This window comes from Tachypleus tridentatus, chromosome 7 (genome assembly GCF_004210375.1).
Source record: "Tachypleus tridentatus isolate NWPU-2018 chromosome 7, ASM421037v1, whole genome shotgun sequence".
In the NCBI taxonomy this organism is placed as follows: Eukaryota; Metazoa; Arthropoda; class Merostomata; order Xiphosura; family Limulidae; genus Tachypleus; species Tachypleus tridentatus.
In genome coordinates this window covers 189,012,632-189,025,640 of record NC_134831.1, presented here as the reverse complement: position 1 = coordinate 189,025,640, position 13,009 = coordinate 189,012,632, and the positions used below count along the sequence as shown (strand labels likewise).

The 13,009-nt window shown below is 34.2% G+C and overlaps 2 long non-coding RNA genes across 4 annotated transcripts in view; one reads left to right on the top strand and one right to left on the bottom strand.

The window, feature by feature from the left end:
- LOC143257529 (uncharacterized) overlaps window positions 1–13,009 on the bottom strand; it is a 60,104-nt gene that overhangs the window by 16,426 nt on the left and 30,669 nt on the right. For 2 of the 3 annotated variants that reach the window (XR_013031903.1, XR_013031907.1), the window contains exon 4: window positions 7,109–7,532. This is a non-coding gene — a long non-coding RNA (uncharacterized LOC143257529). Of the gene's footprint in view, window positions 1–78; window positions 7,533–13,009 lie in introns of those variants that run through there. The other variant, XR_013031904.1, reaches the window with a different exon arrangement.
- On the top strand, window positions 11,676–12,295 carry LOC143254915 (uncharacterized). Its single transcript, XR_013030371.1, has 2 exons — window positions 11,676–11,782; window positions 12,048–12,295. It is a non-coding gene; the product is annotated as an uncharacterized LOC143254915 (long non-coding RNA).

The following is a 13,009-nucleotide window of genomic DNA, read 5'->3' as shown; positions in this document are numbered from 1 at the left end:
CAAATAGTGTTTTTAATTTTTGTAATTGAAAACAAAAAAATATTTAATCAACTTTCTACAAAATTCACAGAAGGATATAAACAAAAGCAAACATAATGCATACTATTTCATTGATTAAGTGAACAAATTATGCATTACAAAGATAATTAGAGTTTTAAAATATTCAAAACATATCTAATATATGTTCATTAAAAATAAAGAAAATGTGACAGCTGTTAAGATGAAAACTACACTTTATGAATTTGACTTTAATGCAGTACTTATAAGATTACTATATGGAAGTATGATTTTACAAAGCCTTTCATACTGTTTTTCTTTTTACTTTCCTGCAGACAATGTTGATGATAATTATGAAATTACAAAGTGTTAAAGACATGTTAAAAGGCCATCAGAAAATTTTGCAGTTTCAAACACTGGTAAAAGTTAAGGTAGCCTTGAATACCTTGTTAGACTAATATTTTGAATGCTAATGCACTGTCTTCTCATGAAGTTTATAAGAACTGACCACACCTTTTCAGCATGATATTAAAGCAGTAAAATGAGATAACACCCAGAATTTGCCTTTACCAGACCCAACTTAAATACATCTGATCTATTTAGGATGTGTGTGTGTGTGTGTGTGTGTGTGTGTGTGTGTGTGTGTGTGTGTGGGTTGGTGTGCATCACCACTGAATATACCCCCAAATTAGTCATTTTCTGACCTCAACAAAGAATTTGGTTATTTCAAAAACAGATTTGATACACTAGCCAAAGAATACTATATTTAATTTAATTATATTTATGATAACATCAAGTTAATGCATACATATTTTACAGATAATTTAATGTTACTAAAAGTTATTTTGAGTCCATGTTCAAGGTTTGAAACTGAGCCTAATCCCCAAACTTAGTAATTCAACTTTTAAATGTACAAATAGTTTTTCTGTATATTTTTATTTTAATTATGGAATTTTAAGCACAATTCTAACATAGTAAACTGTGAAACCCGAATACATTTATTTAATGGTTTGTCTTATTTTATTACAAACAAACTACTAGATGAAATAGTTTCAAACTTCAAAATTATTTTTATGAATTGTATAACTTGCCTAAATAAAAGTTAACATTTTTATACTGAAACCGTATTTCAGATAGGTATTTACCTCTTCTCACCTCAAAGCTGTTTCAATCTTGATTTGCTCTCTAAACATTGCAAAAAGAAAACTTTTCACCAAGCTCATCAGTCTTTTAAAACATGTACTGATCATGCAACTACCTTCCAACAATCCTACTGTACCAGCACAGCTAATGCAGTCTATTATTCTAGCATAACCCTCACTTTCAAGAACTGTCATATTCAAACAAGAAACACTGGCAAATCATTAAGGAAGGAAGTGGTTGAAGTGAGGCAAGTATGTATCAATACACATTGTCAGGATTAGAAAATGTTAACTTCTGAAATGGTCTTACTCCTCACCCCACTTTGAAAAAACTAGAGGGGCAGATGAACATGCAAAAAAACAAAATCAAGTAGAAAGTAACCACACTGAAAGAACTGGTGTGCAAGATTAAAAACAGAAGTCACATCTGTGTGGTATATAACTATTTCTCAAATGGGTATGTTCTTTACCCAGTAAAGAACACAGTACCACAAAGAGGGAAGAACAGAATGGGCTAGCACCTACTTGCATTGGGGAAAGACATACCGTACCAAATCAGTACAAGTGTTGGAGAACAAGACTTGAATACCATGACAAAGTTGAAATATCTAGTGTGGAAGTGATAGCAACTCATATAAGTGCCAATTGTACATCTTCAGGTTACACTGAATTATGACAAGTGCAATCTATCCAGTTGAAATACCTCACATGAGATACTGTAAGTAACAAGTGCAGCTTATCTGGTCAAAATGCTTTGTATCAGATATTGTGAGCAATAATTGCAGTCCATCCAGGCTAAACAGCCAGAAAAAAATACCTTTGATGTGCAGCTGTGTTACGAGGATACATATAAATACATATTTTTACGGGTGTGATCAAAAGAACTGGCTCATTGTCAGCATACATATCCTACTTATGTCACTAATGCAGCAAACCAAAGTACCAAACATAATGACAGTGAAACATAAAGGTACAAGAGAGGCTAGGACTAAAGGACCATGAAGGGTACATGAACAGACCAAGTACAGTCTGCCCAGGCAGAAAATGTCGAGGGGAAGTTACTTGGAATACAACAAATAATGCCAAGTGAAGTACATCTGGGTAGAAACATCCAGTGGAAGAACTTTACATAAGTTTGCAAGATCAACAAGTGCAGTATGCTCAGGCAGAAAACACCCAGGGGAATTGTCTTCGAGATAAAATATTATGGTCAAGAGTAACCCACCAGGAAAAATATCTAAAGAGAGCATTTTAGGATATGCTAGATAACACCAAGTGCAGTCCATCCAGGCAAAAAACATCTAGTGGAAGCACCATGCATGAGAACTATTTGATCAACAAGTGTAGTCTGCCCAGAGAATCACCTTAGATATACAATACTGTGGCCAAGTGAGGTCTACAGGGAAAGACATCCATGGAAAGCACCTTAAGATATGTTGGATTATGCCAAGTGCAGTCCATCCAGGCAAAAATCTTTCAGTGGAAGTGCTTTGCATGAGAACTATTTGATGAACAAGAGTGGTCTCCCCTGGTAGCACCTTTGGTATAAATATGATCTAGTCAAGTGCTGGTATAAAAACATGCAGAATAAGTGTCTTGGGTTAAGACAGATTATGTCAAGTGCAGTCCATCTGAGCAGAAAATATCCTGTGGAAACACCTTTCATTAGAATTTTGTGAGCAACAATTGCAGTCAATCTGAGCAAAAATGTTCAGGGGAAGTGCCTTGGATCCTGATTGTTATATTACAGTGTAATCATTGTTCAGTATCAGAGTAAGAATAACAATGCTAGCCCTCTTGTTGTTGAGTGAGTACACATAATCTACAAATTCAATTTTAGTTTATTGTACAAAAACTACTCAAGAGGAATCTTCCTTGGTCCACCACTCCAGGAAGTGGAAAGGACTCCTCTACTCCACTAGAAGAAAAGGGAATGGAATACATGTTGGGGAGTCCAGAGGAATGACATAGCAGATACAGTGCTATGGGTGTCTGCAATTCCCTATACAGAAAGACCCTAATTATAGGAGCCATGAGTCAGTAGGGATAGGCAAAAATCCTTATCTGCTTTTCTCCACAGACCACAGTTGTCCAGAAAAATAACAAACCTATAAACACTGAAAATGGACTTAAAACAAAAAATAATAAGCAACACCTAAAGTACAAAACCACTAAATGAACTTAAAAGGAAAAAGATAAATAAACCTCAAACTTGTTAGTCCACTCAAAAAATACAAAGAACACAAAAATAAAACCTATCCTGAAGAACATGAAAAGAAACAGGCAACCAGTTACTAATAATAATTATTTTTAAAACTCAAATCCAATCACAAATTAGACACAACTGGTACTAAAGAAAAAGCAACTTGCAAACATTAACAGTGATAAGAAGTACAAATAATGAGCCAACACACCCACAAAAGTAGTCAAAGTTATAATTACCCAAAGAGTAATGATCCTGCATAACTTGGACATGTATAGAAAATTAAACAAAAACAAAACAAATTGAAACTAAAGTATCTGAGATGATAAAAGAAGTATAATAATCTAACTTACCAAATACTGAACATATAAAACAAGAAAGAGCAAACTTTATAGAGTGAGAAAATTAGACCAATCCAAAAGCTAAAATGACTTGCTAAATGTGGATATACCTACTGGGAGGGAGTAAAACTTACCACAGACCTTCTGGGAAGAATAACAACACCTTACCCAGGAGATTACATGAAGGTATAAAAAGTAGGAAAGTGTAACAGAAAGAAATCACACAGTAGTTAGAACCTTCCTACAAAAAATTCCTCAAAAATCAAAGCCTGTGTTTCCCCAACAGACATCAACCCTGAGAATTGGAGATTGTGTCAAAACCATGGCTACTATGGATGGAAATTCATCACCTGCCATAATAAATCTCATATTTGGATGAAAAATCAAAATTTGGAAAATGGAATTATTTCTAAAACAAATGAATAGAAACAGCATAAATTAAACACAGGAAGTTAAAACTGATAAAAATTTGTGATTAAGCATAATCCAAATTCTGTAGTCACATGTACAAATTAAAAACACATATCTATACATTACAGGGTGGCCCATAAGTCCCTACCCATCCATATGTTATTATGTTACGTTCAATTACGCACATATTATACTTTTTTTTTTTCAGAGAAATATGGCCAATGTAAGCCCATTTACACTTGAAGAGTGTATTGTGACAAATACGTGGGTACATGAGTGCAGCGAGAATGAGGGACAGCACACAGATACACTGGATACATAAGATATATGGATGGGTAGGGTCTTACGGGCCACCCTGTAGAATGCTGATCAAGAAAGTGTAAGTTGTGCTAGAATAATAGAGTGAGCTAGCTGTTCTAGCACAGATGGTGCAGTATACTGTACATATGGTATTATACAATGGTGGCAGGAATTACATGTAGCTATTTGAAAACAATGGTTAACAAATGAGATTTTAACAAGAGCTTTAATTTCTTAATATCAAAATGAAATATTTAAATTAATTGTCAATCTTCACTTTTCTTTATAACACATTTTTGCTCCAAATTTCACAAATCAGATAATCTTTTAACCCCTATTTCAACTTTTCAGTTTTAATACTTTTAATGCAGATTACAAATTTTATTATAAATACTGCTAAGACAACATAATTTTATAGCCTGCAATTACCTTGTTTTACTCAGATATAAATAAGTCTAACCAACACACAACGCCCTCTTTTATTTAAAATATATTAAAATATACATTCAGGAAAGTACTAAAAACAGTCCTATCAAAAATTATGGTCAACTTTCAAAAATACTTCAAGTTTGACTGCAAAATGTACAAGATCCACAAATAGTAAATTACTTCATTTCTTCTGTATTTTTTACTTGTAAAAATTAGAAAACTCTTTGGATACAGGAATATCAATGTAAAAATAAATAAAAAAATAATTGATTAATTTATGCAAGCAAGAAGCTATTCTGCACCATAATTTAAACTATATATATGTATATACTGAGTAGGTGATTTCTAGCTTGTTACACAGGTTTATTGGTTACATATAGTTCAAACAGCAGTAAAACAATAAAATGAAAGAAAATGAGATGCAAAGTGTTACAAGCCTGAGGCTGTTTATGATAACTAAAGGATAATTTATATTTATTTTGCATTTTGTGTGGTGATTAACAAGGTCAGTTAACTGGATGAGCCCTGTACAGTGTTAGGGTAAATAAAATAACAAAAATATAATGTTCTATTTAAAAGAAAACTTCTGATATTCATGTAAGAACTTCCAGGAGTTATGCAAATGAAATTTGAAAATTGGTAAGTCGAAAACCAATTTTAATCCTGACATAAAATTACTTTTACTCAGACTAGTCTAAGTCATATTCTGACTCTATAACTTCACACACAAATTCCAGTGAAATGTTTCCGTATAGTTTTTTTCTTACAGAGGTAACGTTTATTGTCGGATGTGTATTGCTAAAGTATCATCAGTTCTCTAAGTTTGTAGAAGATTCTCGACACCAAGAATCAACTAAGTAAGTGTTGCAGGAGATGTGGAGTGTTGTTTAATCAGGTGCTTAAAGTGTATGCTGCAAAATATTGTTTCATTTATGTTTGATTTTAAAGTATCTTCTATCATGATGAGATGTGATATTTCTATGCTAAAGTAAACGATTATGCCTCTGCTGTTTACAGAGTAGGGTACACTGTACGTGATGAATCCGGGAATTGTAGTGTTTTGTTTTTCTGTGCAATGTGTTTCAGACATTATGACGATGTTGGTGTTTACATGTTTGTTTATGTTGTAAATTTCTATGATTTTATCTTTGACGTTTCCTTGACAGTTGATGTGTAGAATTTTAATGTGTTTGATCATTTTGTTGTGCTACTTCCCTTGCATAAATTATAAGTGATAAGTGATGTGGTTTGAGGTTGGGAAGGTGGAAGTAGTTTTTGGCCAGACTACAGAGAGCCTTGAGGGACTCGTGTCTTGGTTCGAAAGTGGGGAATTCACTCACTTCAATTAACATGGCTGGGAAGTTTGCAGCGAATTTGGTAGGGTTGAAGGTGTGAGTTGTCGTTGTGCATGTATCTTCGTCATATGTGCACGTTGTTTGAGGTTGGGTGGCTGTGTTTGTGGTCTGTAAGAATGTTGGAGTTTCTAGTAGTGGTTGTTTTGTGGTATGAGTTGTTGAATGAGTGTTAAGGGGCTGTGTGTTGGTGTTTATATTTTTAAATAGAATTCTGTTTCTGATCTGTGTGTATTTGGAACAGCCTTTGTAACTGGCTGCATGAGAGCCCTGAGAGTTTGCACATGTGATATGATTGATCTCATTGAGGCACTTAGCGACCTCGTGCGGTCCTTTATATCTCATGCATCTGTCTTTGGTCATACAATTAACATTAGTATGTCCGAACTTTTGGCATTTGTAACATTGTAGGATTGGTTTTTGATGTGGTTTCTCTGGTTCGATCGTGTGTTTTTTAAAGAATTGGAAGCAACTGTTTTTTAGTAATTTGTTTTGTTCACCTTTCGTGTTTACGGTTACTTTGACAAGTGGAATTTTTTTTTGTTTCGTTTTAAATGAGATTATTTGTTCGGTTTTTGTTCGATGTCAAAATCGACACCTCTGATAACTACAGTTGGTTGTGTAGTGTTGTTTTTAGGTGTCGGGATCGTGGCTCTGACACCGAAGGCATCCTTGGGCCAATGAGCCAAAATGTGGGCGAAGTCGTCTGATTATGTACATTTTATCACAACTCTTCCGTTGGGAAATCGTCTGATATCCTCAAAGTAAATGCCTGGGAAATATAATCTTAGGTGTTTAACAATCTGAGGAATGCGTTTTGTGTGATTGAAACGGTGGGATGTGTTATTCGTGTTTAGCCTTGCTTATGTTAGTGGTTGTATCGTTAGTTTCGTGGTTCTTAGAGCCATTAGAATTGTTTAAAACCTCACTTACCGTAGTCTTTTTTCTCCTTTGTCTCCGTTTTTCTGGGTTATGTTCTCCATCTTTAGTCGGCTGGCTGGTTTGTTGGTCCGGTGCCGAGTCCGAGTTTTCACTGTCTGAGGCTTTTTCTTCAATTGCCTTGTTCAGGATTTCTATTATATCTTCGTGTGATGCCTGGAAATTTAATGGTGGGGGAGAATGTGTCCAACATTTTAAGTTTGATTTTTGGAACGGATTTATTTTTCCGGGTGATTTTTCGCTTGAAGATTATAGCTTGAGTTTTGGTTGTGTTCAGTGCTACTCGCCAAATACTAGGCAGTTACTCTGTTAAGGGTGGTTTGGACTTTCGAGGTCGCCAGCAGGGCTTCATGTAACTTGCTCCATACTGTTAAATCCTCAGCGTATTGAGAGGCGTTGATATACGTTAGCTTCGGTTCTGGAAGGAAATGTTATAAACATACATGATATATTCTACACATCTGAGTACAGAACCTTGCCAAGAGGTAAACGGTGTGAGTGTTGCAATATTGATTTTGACTTTGGTTGTTCTGTTGTTTAAGAAACGGGAGACTGAATAGAAGCAGTTTCTGTTTAAGACCATTATACTCGACTGAATCGAAAACTTGCTTCACGTCAAGAAATAATCCCACTGTGGTGTGATTTTTATTCAAACCCTGAATGACTGAGTTTGTTCACCTTACTAAGCGGTCAGCGGTCTGTCTGTTTCTTCGAGAGGCGTTTTATATTTTAAATAGTAGCGTATTTTTCCCGAAATTTATCAATACTGTTAATCAGACTAATGGAAATCTACACCGCGCCCAAATTCGGGTTCCATTTGGGACACCCTAGCGGATTTTTTTTCTTTTCGTAAAAGAATCAAATTTCATGTTATCCAAATATAACATTATAATTTTGGAGACATACCCTTTTAACACCATTTTCGTTTATTTTCGAGATCAACTAGAACAACAACTCATGTTAGTTTTGTTACAGGAAGTTCAGAAAATATGATTTTATATCATTGTTATTGAGATAAAAGGCTGTTAAGTGTAGATGTTGTTAATTTATTTTGAGAGTAAATAGCTTATGATTGTTCGTAACATGACATTTACAAGCTATTAATTTAAACTAAACGTTATAACGAGTTTAATTACGTAACTCGATAATAGTTGCACATTGTGTTTGTAACCCATTGCTGTTGAGATTATCGATTGTCGTGTGAAAATTATTAATGACAAGACTATAGCGAACAGACGAATAGGTAATAAAGATAAATAGTGTGAAATGAGTGGGAAAAGTATTGTTCCTTAAAGGAAAATATATTGAATGATACGTCTAAGTTTGTTCAGTCAAATACTGACACTAACCCAATACACAACAAAAAGAACCAAAAATCTACTTAAAATGCAATTAAAAGAAAAACTATTAAACTTTTCAGGTCCGACATGGCCAAGCGCGTAAGGCGTGCGACTCGTAATCCGAGGGTCGCGGGTTCGCGCCCGCGTCGCGCTAAACATGCTCGCCCTCCCAGCCGTGGGGGCGTATAATGTGACGGTCAATCCCACTATTCGTTGGTAAAAGAGTAGCCCAAGAGTTGGCGGTGGGTGGTGATGACTAGCTGCCTTCCCTCTAGTCTTACACTGCTAAATTAGGGACGACTAGCACAGATAGCCCTCGAGTAGCTTTGTGCGAAATTCCAAAAAAAAAAAAATTTAAACTTCTTTTTTTTTTTTTTGCATACAAACCAAGCTAGAACAACAAAAGCAACGGTTTACCATACGTTCATAAAACATTACCTCCAATCATGTATCATTATAACTTTCTAAACTGCAACTTTCATAAACACTTTAACTGCATTTTTCCAAAATAAGCACCCGATTAAACAACACTCCACACCTTCTGCAACACTAACGTAGTTCATACAGTAAGGTTATTATGTTTAGCTTTGATGTCTTAACCTATTTCTTCAAATCCCTTGTCACGAAGCAATGCAACTTTGCTGAAGAAAACATTTCACAAGATTTCAAAAAAGAGAATCAATATAAAACATGAATATCTTATTGAAATGTTACGACTAGCCACATTTATTTATTTTCAATGCAAAAATTAGTACATAGTTCAGTCACACGGAGAAGCCGTGGGGAAATACATTGTTAGGTAGTTGAAAGTTCTTTTGTTGTATCACATTATTGTACAGCACGAATCAGTCACTTCCAAATAGAAACCTGCAATTTTGTTTAGATATACAGATGAAGTTTTCTTTGATTTTGTTTGTCAAGATGAACAAACATATTTTCTCTAACATAAACAATCTACAAAAAAAAACAAATATTTCACAGAGAAAAACGATACGATTAATATTTGAAACGTTAACATCACACGAGCCCCCTCAAGATTTCACAACTAAAATTAACAGAAAAAAACACATACAACGAAAATTACATAAACTGATTTTCTAATCATGTAAACCACCAAAATCTAGACACTTTAAAAGGCACTCTAAATTTAGGATACACTATGTACACAACAGAAAACATCGATAAAGAAATTATACACTAAACTAAATGTTACATTAACGTTAACTACAGTAGTTATTGAACCTGTTAATACATTAAAAACACACACATACTTGAATGTCAGGCCAAAAAAACAACAATAAACACCTTCCCAAGTCCATGAAAATATTACTAAAAATAAACAGTTTCTTGAACAGAACATCAAAGGGCTAAAACGTGATCCTGACACTAACAGAAGAAAAATCGGAGAAACTTTATTAATAAAATCAAACAATCTCACTGTTAAAAACATGTCTCTATATATATCTTTGATAGTTCTTCCTCTTATGTTCCTTAGTTTATGTATTTTGCATAAAATACTACACAGATTTTATATTGATTCGTCATTCTATTGTTTTTGTTTAACTATACCTAAATAATTTTAAAATTCATGGGGATTAATATTTATTTGACAAGAAACTCACTTAAAATAAAAATGTATCTCAGGACGGTTGATGTAGGTGTTAACACTGTTGCAAAACTGTTTTGAGATACATTAATATTTACCTGAATAAGTAACTACAATCAGTTCTATAATTTAAATACGTTGTTAGATTTTCAGTATTGATTTAAATACTAAAACGTTCTTTACTATAAAAACTTGTCTTCTTTATAATGATCGCAACAGTGATCGAAACATCGCACCTATTATAAAAATTAATATTACTATGAAAGTTGTACTAAAATATACTTTATCAGTAAGTTAACGTAAAATGAAACTATTAATATATTCAAATTCAATGTTTTATTTCAAAACTTGTACTGTGTACAGTACACATTTTGATAAAAATGTAGAAAAACTACATTATACACTTGTGTCTCCACAACACGCAGTTGTCGTCCATTCTGCAAAGTTTAATCAAAATCTACCTTTATACTCCAGATATATATGTATTATTATTATTAATCAACAGTTTGACGTAACGTGCGTTCTAACGTATATATCACAGAGTTATAAACAGAGAGAGAGCTCTGATCACGTGACTGTGTGACGACATGGGGAAGTCACCGCCATTGTCAAAACGGGAAAATACATCCGAATGTTAGTGACGGTTTGTTTGCTTGTTTTGAATTTTGCGCAAAGCTATTCAAGGGCTATCTGCGCTAGCCGTCCCTAATTTAGCAGTGTAAGACTAGAGGAAAAGCAGCTAGTCATCACCACCCACCGCCAACTCTTGGGTTACTCTTTTACCAACGTATATTGGGATTGACCGTAACATTACCCCCCACGATTGAAAATGTGAGCATGTTTGGTGTGACGATTATTCAAACCTGCGACCCTCAGATTACAAGTCTAGCACCCTAATAACTCGACTATGTCAGACCTTCTGTTTTAGAAGTGTTCTCTCTGTCAGTCTGTGAATAAAATAAAAATATTTCAAAACGTTTATTTAAAAGATAGCTATAAGTGTTCGCGTTTTCATTTTTTATTTTTCATTACAGATTACGAGACGAACGCCTAAACCCACTTGACCATGCCGAGCCATCACTGACGAATACTTGCCAACTTCTGAAACAATGCTCGAGAGCTGTTATTGTTTTAATTGCACAAATAAGTGTAAAAAGGCATCAGGAATCTCCTTCCATGAGTAAGTATTCATATTTATGAACTTTCCTTTCAAAATGAAGGCTTTGAAGCTCGAGTAGTTGCAAATTATCGTCTGCTTTGCATCTGTCAAGGGCCAAACTGTATTGTAATGTATCCATTTCTACTATATCTACTAGGCCATACACCGTAGGCCTAATTAAGGTATTGGACGTCAGAAATGAATTTAATATGGTACTGATGTATACTGAGGTATTACATATGCCAGTATTTAGGTATGAATAAGCGATCAAGCAGCCAAATCATGAATGACAATGGCCGCTTGTGAAAATTAGGCGCAGACTAAGCACGTTTTTGGTCTTAATGCTGTTTTTTCTTGTCCAATTTTAAATTTTAAAAGAAGATTTTAAATAGATGTAGCAGAGAGATGTCGGAAAGTGTATCCTTAAACTTAATTACAGTACAATTTCATTTTTAGGTTCCCTTCTGATAAAGCAGTTCGACAACAATGGTTGAAGAATGTAAGTCGTGAAGAATTTCAAGCATCACAGGGTGCGCAGTAAAAACTTTCTGGCAAAATGAAAGGTATAAAACTACTTGGACAACACCGTCAATACTTATTAATATTTTTTAAAAGAAAACTCATATTTTTATTTTTGAAAAGTATACTCAATGATTTTATAACATGTATAAAATATATAATAATGACTGCCTATGTTTGTTACCGTTTACAGGACACGTATATTTAATTTTCGCTCTGTTTAAAAAATGAGATAACAACAAACAACCAATGGCCTTTTTTTTGTGAAAACCTGCTTAGTTTAAAAAAATGATTTTCTTCTATTTCCAGGAGTGCACCCAAGAGACATAAAAGAAGATGACATATTAAAGTCTGAACTGAAGCCTCTGGCAGTGCCTACCATCATCCCAGGTCATCCTCGATATAAGCAAGTTGTACAATCACATAGTAGACCACTTCCAAGAAAACGAGTTCCTGAAATCAAGCAAACATATCCAGTACCTACCTGCCAAGAAAAAGAAAGACATCATGTGTCGAGCATTCATACTGTTCAATTGTCCAGTGGAAGATCAGCTTGAAGCAGTTAAAGACAAGCTAAAAAAGTACAAAACGATTAAAGAGTATGCAAGCAATAAATGAAAAGGAAAACTGATTCTATCGCAAAACTGCTACAAATTCTAACATTTTCGTCCTTTCAAGTGTTCGTCTGTCTGTCTTCGGTGATCTGACTGAACATTGTGCTGATCATGACCCACAGGAGGAAGATCATCACGTCACACAAATTGTCAGGTTGATCAGTAGACTATTTTACAAAATACTCGTGCATCACCATGGTTGTTCGATATGTCAATAACAGAGAGGTCTTCCGTCGTCATGAATTGACGAAGACTATTTTATTCTTCCATCAGTGATGAATCTGCATTTTCGAAAGAATAATGATGAATAATTGTCTACAGTAGTTCATTTGTTATATAGATGTTAAAATCAAAACTGGATGTTGCAATAATTCTTTTTCTATTATTGCAAAATGTTATAATTCGAAGAACTCCAAAAAGAGCAAATATGAATACTTTGTGTGTGTATACCAAAATAATAACTGTTATGAAATACTTGGTGATCAGTTAAACTATTAAAAATGTTGTGCATAATGTATTCCTTTTATGTATGAGGCCCTGAGCTCATCATACATCTTATTCTATTAATTTATGTAAAAATTGCTAAACCGTGTATGCCTCTTTAAAGTTATATATATATAATACTGCAGAATAATGTGACACTGTAAAATTGATTTT